Source organism: Saccostrea echinata, unplaced genomic scaffold (genome assembly GCF_033153115.1).
Source record: "Saccostrea echinata isolate AGI-Se365-2 ecotype Australia unplaced genomic scaffold, CSIRO_AGI_Sech_v1 ptg000033l, whole genome shotgun sequence".
Taxonomy (NCBI): domain Eukaryota; kingdom Metazoa; phylum Mollusca; class Bivalvia; order Ostreida; family Ostreidae; genus Saccostrea; species Saccostrea echinata.
Window position 1 is genome coordinate 38,309,600 of NW_026889782.1, and position 11,407 is coordinate 38,321,006.

The 11,407-nt window shown below is 37.3% G+C and overlaps 1 pseudogene; it reads right to left on the reverse strand.

Moving 5' to 3' along the window:
• Window positions 1–7,949: 7,949 nt before the first annotated feature.
• Window positions 7,950–11,144, reverse strand: LOC133198548 (uncharacterized; annotated as a pseudogene).
• Between the last annotated feature and the right edge of the window lie 263 nt (window positions 11,145–11,407).

Here is an 11,407-nt window from a genome sequence, read left to right on the forward strand (position 1 = left end):
AGACGCTCCCCTGCTTTTCTGTATGCCATCCTCATTTTTTCTAGGTGTTCCGTCACATATTGGAAATGGTCCCCTCTCTGTTCTTCCTCTTCAAAGTCAAATAGTAAATCTATTGGAAGCCTAGGATGCCTATCCATCATCAAATAAAAAGGTGTGAACCCCGTGGAAGCATGGATGGTAGAGTTGTATGTAAACAGCAACTCAGGCAAATGTTGTGGCCATTGTCGTTTCTGTTCCGGTGAGAGGGTGCGAAGCAAGTCGTGTAACGTCCTGTTAAACCTCTCACATTGGCCGTTACCTTGCGGGTAGTATGGCGTGGTACGGCTTTTCTTCAAATTGTAGATCTTGCAGAGTTCACCAACTAGTTCCGATTCAAAATTTCTCCCTTGATCCGAATGTAAACGCTGCGGTACACCATAGTGCATACACCATGACATGACCAGAGCTTTTGATGTAGTTGTTGCGGTCTGATCCCTGGTAGGAATAGCTACAGTGAACTTTGAAAATACATCTGTTATCACCAGGACATTTTCCCGCCCATCACTGGCTGGTTCCAATAGAGTGAAGTCCATCGCTAGAATTTCATTTGGTTCATTCGCTAACAAGTGGTTCATAGGGACAGACACACGAGGTGAAGGCATTTTGGCAACACTACATCGTTTGCATGATTTGCAGTATTCTCAAACATCCTTGCGCATTCCTGTCCAATAAAATCTAGAACAAACCAAGTTTGTGGTTCTCTCTATCCCTTGATGCCCTTGCTGATCATGAAGCATCTCTAACACTTGTTTTTGCAGTACGTCTGGAACAACAAATTGTTGTAATTCACCAAGATGTGGATCAGTCACTTTTCGGTACAATAGTCCGTTCCTAAGGAATATACGATCCCTTTGCCTCAGCATTGCAATCACTTTGGGGGATTCTCTAAGCCTCTCTTTGGCATTAGGCGTCCGTTCACCATTGAAGTATACAAGAAACTGTTTTATTGTACTGTCACTCCCCTGCATATAAATAATATCTTTCCGACTGTACCTCGGCAATGTACCGATTGCCCCACAGAAAACTGAGAGTGTCTCTTCTATGCAAGTATCTGACTTTTCATTCAGTTCCTTCTCTTGTGACATTATAGTTTTCTGATATGCGGTCGCTTGAAGCGCAGGCGGAACCTCCGTTGTCAAGCTTGGCAGTCTGGATAGAGCGTCTGCAGCTTGATTCAGTTTCCCAGAGCGATATTCGATGGTGAAGTTGAACTGAGCCAATTGGGCAGCCCATCTTTGCTCTACAGCTCCTAGCTTTGCACCTGTTTGTAAATAAGACAAGGGATTGTTATCAGTAATAATCCTAAACTTGGAACCGAGCAGGTAGTCTCTGAACTTTTCGGTGACAGCCCATTTGACTGCTAATAGTTCTAATTTTGATGAACTATAGTTGGAGTCGTTCCTTTCACTGGGCCGTAGAGTCCGGCTTGCATAAGCTACCACGCGGAGCACATTATCTTGTCTCTGCATCAGAACTGCACCAAGTCCCCGGAAACTGGCGTCCGTCTCAAGGATAAATTCTGATTTATAGTCTGCATACCCAAGGACTGGTGAGGAGGTTAATTTCTCCTTAAGCTTATTGAATGCCTCAGTGCAATCTCGTGTCCATGATGCCTGTAACTGATGATTCGCTTTTGGTGTCGTCTTTTCCTTGTTGCACACACCTATCATGTGATAAAGTGGCCCTGCAACTTGAGCGAACTTGGGAACAAATCTCCGGTAGTAACTCGCGAACCCAAGGAAGGACCTCAAGTCCTTTAAAGTGTTTGGCTTAGGCCAGGTCTTCACCACACTGATTTTGTCCGGGTCTGTGGCAATACCCTTGGACGAAATAACATAGCCTAGATATCTAACTTGGTCCTTGAAAAAGTGACACTTCCGGCCCTTTAACTTCAGGTTATGTTCCCGTAATCTCCCCAACACCTTATCTAGGCGGACTAGATGTTCCTCCAATGTCGAAGAATATATGATTAGGTCATCAAGGTACACAAGCAAGATCTGGAAAACGGAATCATTAAAGATGTTTTGCATCAACCGCTGGAATGTAGCCGGACTGTTGCAAAGGCCAAAAGGCATCCGAGTAAACTCATAAAGTCCAAACGGTGTGCTGAATGCTGTTTTATATTGATCATCCGGATGCATTGCAATTTGGTGGTACCCACTTGCCAGATCCAATGTTGTAAAATACTTTGCACCTAACAGGGCATCCAAGGATTCATCTATCCGTGGTAGTGGGAATGCATCACGCACTGTCTTTGAATTCAGTTTTCGATAATCCACACACAGGCGAATGGAACTGTCCTTCTTCCGAACTACTACAATGGGTGCAGCATAAGGACTCGTACTCTCTTTGATAATACTCTTGTGCAAGAGATCTTGTATGTGGCTTTTCACTTCCTCAAATTGACTGGGTGGGATCCGTCTATAGGGCTGAGCTATGGGCTGGTCATCTAACAGCTTGATACGATGCTGTGTCCTTGTGGTGTAGCCAAGATCTAAATCATCAGTAATGAAGACATCTCTGTGTTTTTCCATCAGGTGTCTGATTTTCTGTTTCTCACTTTCAGTGACATCCAGTTCCTCCAGAAAATCCATGGGGATGGGATCATTCACTCTGTCCTCCACCAGATCAGTTTTGAAAACAACAGTTTCTTCGTTCGCACCAGTTTTGAAAAACTCAGTTTCGGAATTTCTGTCAAAAATACAGTTGACCTCTCTGATGATTCCTATCCTCATGTTTGGTCTTAACCAGAGGTCTGTCGGCTTAAGGTTAGCTACCCTGACTGGAAATAAATTCTTCGAAGTTGTAGACACAGAGTTTATTACCATCACCTCTGCATTTACAGAGAGTGGTTCAATATTCACAACCTTATCAGACACAGTTTTCTGTGTTGGCCCTACCACGTTCACAACACTCACTGAGTTTGCGGGAACACACACTTCACTCCTCCCTGCCACTCTGGCGAATCCTTTTACCTCGGATTTCATGTGGTTTCCCAAACCCGGTATGTAACTCTGGAAAATTTCCATACATTGCGAAATGATGATGTTCATCCCCATCAGGCCAGGTCTGTCCATCCCCTCCTTCGCCGGACAATCCTTGACAATTAAAATACCCCTGCCCTCAATGGTCTTGTTGATCGCTGGTAAATATACATCTGTTTCAATGTAACCAATGTATGGGATTTCAAGTCCATTTGCTGCCTTGAGTCGGAGCCAATTACGATCTGACTGTACCTCAAAGTTGGATCTCAGGAATTTGTTGAAAAACGATTCTGAAATCGTTGTAACCATGGACCCAGTATCTAAAATACATGGAACTACAATGTCATTAATTTTTAAGTTGATGGTAGGACTATCTCCAACTATTTTCTTTACTAGTGGTGAGCCTTTTTTATCATTGCCTACAAGTCGGCTCTCAGCCGTAGGCCTGGTCCGTTTAAATCACTGGCATTCTGGGTTTTTCCTCGTGCCTCTGCATCTCTCTTGCGTTTCCGGCAGTCCCTTTTTAGATGGCCTGATTTTCCACAATAAAAACACAGCATTCCATCGGTTGTTTTCTGACCTTTATTTTGTACTTTCAAAGATTCTATTTCTTCCCTCATGCTTTTCATCTCTGTTTTGAGATCCAGAAGGAGTTTAGAAACGTCTGATGTCTCGGTGGGTTTAGATTGGGACTGAGCAGCCAGCACTGGTACTTCATACTCATAGTTAGTAGTCGATGTGACAGGAGTAGATTCTTGAGAGTCTTCCATCAGCAGGGTTGCTTCCTCTCTGATGTCACTGAAGGAGATGGCGGGAGTGCTTCTGATTCTTTTATTTAACTCCCTCCTTAACCACACTGGTTTAACATTTTCCGCAAACTGATTCCTCAATGCAAGGTCTCGATCTGTTATAGTTTTTTGATCTTTCTTACAGATTCGATCCAATTTGCACATGAGTCTATGACAGTACTCCTGTAGCGTCTCATCATCCTGTTTACATTGATAGAAGTCCGAAAGGAGCTCAGAGATGGTTCCTCTGTCCCCGAATACTTCTCTCAGAATTTCTAGAATGTCCTTTGGTTTCTTCTTTTCTGCAGTGGACCTGTACCGTACCTCCTCCCTAGCTGGACCTTCTAAATGGCTGATGATGAAGTTTACTTTCTCATTATCTGAGGTGTGTCTCGTTTTTAAAATCAGTTCAATATCTTCTATGAACTCATCTATTGTTTGTAAACCATCCCTTTTCCCTGAAAATTTGTTTATTTTCCTTTCCCTTGGAGTAAACACAACCTTAGGTTCAGTGGACTCCTTTGCTATGACATGGGTCAGTTTCATTTTCATGTCTGCCAACTCCTTCTCCAGGGTTTGTACTTTCTCTTCAGCCATTCTCAAGGTTGGGATTGTCGTCGCTAACGTCTACCACCTTTCATATAGTCTTCTCTGGCAATGGAAATCCTACCGGCGACGTCATTTGTGACCAAGTAACAGATGAAGACGATTGTAGTTTTCCATATTTTATTATATCAAAAAAAGGTGGTAGGAACAATCTACAATAAAAAACAAAAACACATAAAGTAATATGTACAATGTACAAATATCTTCCTGAATGAACACAATTTTGCAATAAATTGTACAATAATATCTCTATTTCACTAGGCACAAGTTTCATTTAAAATCTCTTGTCAAGTGAACACTATCTGCATTAACTTGTGTATAAGTGACCATCTCATGTCTATTTGACCTGAACCTACTTAATATCCAGTACATAATTGTATGTATCTAACATCACAATATATGTAAATCAAAAGACATATGCGTGGAACAATCCCCTAAACCTGTTCTTATTTAACATGAAGTTTACTTAATCAAAACATTCATTTAAACAGAACTGAATTATGACTACCTCTGCGTTCCATACATTTGCACAGAATAATAGGTTTTCTGCTTCAGTACTGATGCGCATTGCTGTTATGCATGTGTACAAAATATCCTATTGTTAATGTAAATTGTGAACAATGATGCTTTTAAATACACCTCGAAGATAAAGGTACCTAAACTAGATCAAATGTGTAGGAACTGCAAAAATATGTAAATAACAACATGCATATAACATATAATTAAGATGAACAAATTTACAAACCTACATGAATATTATGCAACACAGTGAGGATTTCTAAATGTAAAATTGGAAAATAACTACTCAGTAATACTTTGTTGTACATGTTCACAACCCATGTAAACAGCATGTTTACATTCTTAAACCGAAAGTACAGTAATAGAGCTACGGTAACTCATGCATTTGACAAAATCAATAAAAATAGAGCTTAAATCAATTACCTGTCAATTGGCAATGAACTGTAGGATGTTTACATGATTTTAATTTCGGTAGGTGCATAGATGTAAACACAGCATGAGAGTTCTTTGTTCTTTTCCCGCTTTTCCGGTGTACAATAAAAACAAAACCGAAACTACTATAAAAGACAAAATAATTCCGGAATACATTTATATACATGCAGGTGACTTGCTCACAAATATAAACACCCAAAGTCAATAAAAGAGTGCAATTAAGGTATGAGAAAAATGAAAATTTTAGTACACTGATATTTTCATCTCGAAATATTGCAGAAATATTGACGAATACCTACATATGACTCTGCTGAATGGATTTCAAGTTAACTTTCAAGGTTTTTGTAAAACCATCTTTCAAACTATGGTAACATTTTTCTATGATAACCCGAGGTATACCAGGGTATACCCAGTTACACCATTGGGTATACCCAGGTATACCCGAGTACACCATTGGGTATACCCCAGGATGTACCCGAGGACATCATTGGGTATACCCAGATATACCCTAGGGTATACCCGAGTACATCATTGGGTATACCCAGGTATACCCTAGGTATACCCGAGTACACCATTGGTATACCCGGGTATACCCTGGGGTATACCTGAGTACACTGCTGGGTATACTCGGCTTTATTACGAGTTTAATTTAATGACCTAAACCTCAATAAAATAGTGCATATTGTGTAATTAAAATGAGTATCCTAATTAATCATTACACATACATTTTGTAAATGTCTAGTTTCAATTACATTTATATTGAAGAACACACAAAAAAAAACATAAGCCTTATCCTCTTAAACACCAATGATTCAATATATTCCTAAAAATTTCTCTAATGCAAATCTTTTCAGAAAGAATTCTATTTAATTAACAATTGAAATATTGTTCCTTATTAAAACAATACATTATATTTAGCAATTAAGAAAACAAAATGAAATATTACCTTCAATAAAGAAATCACAAATGGAAAACACTAGAGTCATAAAACATCCAAATCGAAAGTAATCAAGCATGTAAACAGAACTTTCACAAAGAAATGATTGACAGTCACGTGGTAAAATAGGCGGAGTTCCGCATTCTCGCACCCGCATCACGTCAAAGTGCCTATACCCTGACCCTAAACCCTGATATAACCCTGATTTTCAGGGTTATCCCGGGTTTTTCCCCTTAAACATGATCTTTGTTGTTGATATTCTTGTTTAATGATTATTAGACAAGGTGTAATTGAATGAGCCCTTAAACCCTCCCAAACCCGGAAGTATAAGGGTAAACCCTGATTTTCAGGGTTATCCCGGGTTTTCCCCTTAAACATGATCTCTATTCTTGATTTTCTTGTTTAATGATTATTAGACAAGGTGTAATTGAATGAGCCCTTAAACCCTCCCAAACCCGGAAAGATAAGAGTAAACCCTGATATAACCCTGATTTTCAGGGTTATCCCGGGTTTTTCCCCTTAAACATGATCTCTATTGTTGATATTCTTGTTTAATGATTATTAGACAAAGTACAATTGACTGAGCCCTTAAACACTCCCAAACCCGGAAATATAAGGGGTAACCCCGATAAAAACCTGTTTTTTTAAGGGATATCCTCTGTTTATCCCTTTAAGCTTCATATCTATTGTTGATATTCTCGTTTAATAATTTATAGATAAAGTACAATTGAATAAGTCCTTATACCTTTCAAAACCCGAAAGCGTAAGGGGTTACCCCGATGTAGCCTTGTTTTTCAGGTTTATCCCACGTTAACTTTCTTTAACAGAAAGAAGTAAAGTTTTTTTTTCTGGTAATTCTATTGATTTGGAATATTAACTTTATTTATACCTCAACTCTCCCAAACCAGGAAGTTCAAGTTGTCACACCGAGTTAACCCTTATCTTAGAGGTCATTCAGGTTATTTACTTTATATCTGGAAAAAGAGGTAAGAGTTTTTTGTAATATGGCGAACGCTCACTTAGATTATACTGGCGTCCTATTGAGTCCAAATACTTAAGGGTTAAACTCAATGCAACCCGAAAATTCAAACATATTAAATTGTAATCCGAATGTTCAATTCATGCTACGTTGCACAGTTTTTTTTTAAAACATACAACTATTTCATTTAAAGATCATGTATTTATTTCTTTTCACATTTGTGCAATGAACATTATTAAAAATTGCATAACAATAGATACAATGTAGTGATTTTCTGTTTTTGGAATTGGTTCACATTTCCAGACTCTCTTTTCAATATGATCTTTCATCAAAATAATACGGTGATATAACAGAATGATTTGACAAAATACAAGAACAAAAGCCAGTCAGATCACAAGAACTAGAACAATTCTCATAGATTTAGGTCATTTTCAGGCATTCTTTTCTAAACATGTTCATTTAACAATCCAACACTAAATAGAACCTTTTCCATTTAATAATTTAATATAAAATATATAGCTTTCTGCTATCTTCAAAACTTTAACGAATTCACTTCACAATTAAAAGGTTTGCATAAAGGAACAAAGCTTAGTTAGCAAAATTATAGTTCTCTTTACGCACAAATAATTGGCAATTCTTTCGTGAAAAGGCAAAGCTCCATTTATTCAAAAATCATCTCCAATCAAGTTCTCCAGCTCTTTCTGGAGCTTTTCCTTTTCACGAAGGGCTTTTTTTCTTTTTCACTATATTCTTGACTTTGTCCTGTAAATAAGTGGAAAAATCTCCCTTGATATCTGGCTTCCAGTCTTTTCTCCAAGTCCTATCCAGGATTCCATCTTTGATTAAATTTTGGATATCCAACAGTTTTGCTATTTGTAGAAAAACAACAGTTAATTTTCTCCTAATATTTCATACCAAAAGAATCACTCCGAAACATAAACCACCACAATCATTCTTTAGTCTTTTTTAACTAATATTTTTTCCAGTTGATCTAGAAAGGGTAGGTTATACTTACTTGGAGAATTGGTTTCCTGCAATCCCAGCCAGTAATGAATGTATGCTAGCTGTAATTTGGAAACTTTCTCTTTCTCTTTACGGTAGTGGAGGCTATCGAACACCTCAGAAACTTTACCTCTTATGTTCTCTTTCAGATTGTCTATCGATCTGGCCATTTCTTCTTCTTCATCATCACTCTCGTCGTCTTCCATGAATTTTCTCTTTCGTTGTTTTCCTTCCATCTCAGATTTTCTTATCCCCTCCTCTAACTGGTCTATTCTAGAGTGTACCTCTCTTATTTCAGTGGAAAGCGAGTTTAACATGTCAGGTTTCACCTCCTTATCGATTCTCCTATGAATGTCGTCCAAGTGAGCTTTAGTCTAGAACAATCTGTTCCTGAATCCACTTTCCTTTCCAGGTTTTCCAGCCTGATACTAACTTCTCTTAATTTACAAGTAAACTTTCCCAGAGTCTCCAAGACAAATTCTCTCAAGGCCTCATACTTTGCGTCGTTTTCAACTATCAAAAATGATACGTAAACGTGTAGGTAAAGTTATAATATGCTTGCTATATACAACAATGATTCAATAACTATGTCAACTAAATTACCTACTGATAGTAATTCTTTCTCCATACTGCTATTACACTGAAGACAAATGAGGAATCTGTAATGCACATCAACATCGCAAAATAATTGAATAATAAAAAACATATGTGACAAAACATTTTGTTCTGATACAACCAAAATCATGCTAACTTTCCGTATGATTGGAATCTGATTAAGTCATTTAAGTCTTATTTATGAAAATCTGTCCATACTCCGTAATTGCAGGTTAATTTACGAATAACTATTCAATTGCACTTCATCGAAGAGAACCAATTACTCAATTATGCTTTATAAACAAATTAATCATTACCTCTATTGACTACCTTCAAGTGACAGATTGCCTTATTCTCCTCCGAAAATCATCGTCCGCACTGAAGGAGTGACAAGGAACAAATGACTGTGCTGACTGTGTCAACGTTAGCGCGCGCTCTGAGTGATGAGAAAGAGCAATTCACACTCCTGGTGTATTATCAATTCCCAAGCTCAACATACGTCTTCTGAGGTAAGAATTTGCAGCTGCCAAACTCTAGAGTCCAACCTTGTCCTGTAATGCATACCAAAATACGAAAAATATAGATTATCTTGACGTTTTAAATTATAAATTAGATTATAAAAAAAATGGTCAGAAAGAAGTGACAAAGTTCTATCCCGGCGAATTCAAACTTCCCATAAAACATACAATGCCGTTAAAAGAATCCGTGTATTCTCTCCAGGGGAATTGAACAGATTTTGTAATTTTGTGAAATAATGACCCCGAGGAAAAATATCTTTCTCATTATTAAATGAAAGTTCTTAATCAATTCCTTAGGATAGTTTACTGGAAAACTATAGCCACTTGAACTATTTCCTATTCTTAACTTCTTACTATTTTTACAAAATAGATTAATAAAAATAGCTTCGCTAAAATATATATATATATATATATATATAAACAGTTTTCAAAATTGATAATCTAAATTTCACAAACATTTCGATAAATGTTTTATAAAGAAAGATAAGTCAAAAATTTCTTTCTCAGTTTTACTGCAAAATTGTATACCCCAGATTAAAATAAACTTTAAGAACTTTTATTAGCTTTATTAGCTTTGATTGCCGATGTAGATATTCCAAAAATTAACAATATCATACATATAATCAGTGATACATTATTATAAGTCGAAAGATGTTGAATGAAAAAACCATTAAAAATGTTTGTGTCATCAGGAATAGTGTCTTTTTAAATCCTGCATTTCCGTCCTAGACTGTTATATCTTTGTAACTTGACCAAGTTAGTGGCGGTTAGTAGAAACATCAACACATTTCGGGTCACATCTATTTACTTATTTGAAATTCTTTTCAGTTTCGTTTCAAAAGCCCTAAATGTACGGAAAGGAATATTTGATCTTAAACACTGTAATTTAAATCGTTCATATTTTTCACGAATGCTAATCTCCTCCAAACTTTGAGCATGCAGGAATTCCAGCTCTTGAGCTGACCAGGGAGCTTTATAAGATGTGGAAATCGGGTAGCAAGAGGAAGTCCCTGGAAGTCCGATGTTTTTATCAAAAAGAATAGGGTCATCATCGCGATCACCATCATCATCAGTAACATTCTTGGGTAGTTCTTCGACTTCCTTTGTTTTCTTTCTTTCTTCCTCCTTCTTACTTTCCTTCTCTGCTCCTGTCTACATTTCCAGTTTATGTGGGATAGTAAAGTGTAAGCGATTTAACTGTAAATTACGAAATCTAAAGTTGGCCAATTGTAACTTTGACAAAATCTCCAACGCAATCAATCTGTTTCTGTCTAACGGTAGATCAATCATAAGAACAGCTAACCTGTCATATTCGACGAAATGGCCTTGCATCAAAAATGCGATACAGCTAATGTACGTCATTGTAATCACTGTTTGATCCATGTCCATTTTCTCTCTTTGCAGCTTTCGAAGACACATTGATAACCAAGGAAGTATCTTTGGTGTTTTCTTCAATTTGCTTGGATACACTAGGCACCGTTTTTCCAACTCACCTCTTACTAGATCAGATATCGTAACTAGTGTGGTTTCCGTGATATCTGTAGAACGTTTCTCATAAACAACGTTCCAAAACTTGTCCTTAAATGACCAAGTAAGTGTCATATTTCCATGTCTGTCATATGTTGTCACAGCTGGAAAATGTTTGAGGTCAAGTTCCAGAATACCAGCCTCTATGACATCTGCCACTGGAAGGTTACTTTTATCCAAAAGTAGGTTTATGGTGTAACATCCGTTACAGTTCACCATCGTTTGAAATCTATTGAATAAATATTCTTCCCTTTATTCTTGGATTATGTAACTCTAAATTTTTCTTCAAATATGTTTAGATGATAAAACAAAACAACAGACGGATAAATTATGCAACAAATTTTATTTTAAACTCTAAAGCAAAAAGAGTAAGAAAAACGGCCGACGAAAAAATTGGCAAAACACAAAACATGACTGGGTTCCAATATCAATACTTTTGATATGTGAATAAAATCTGAACAAAAAACAGAAAAAAACTAATA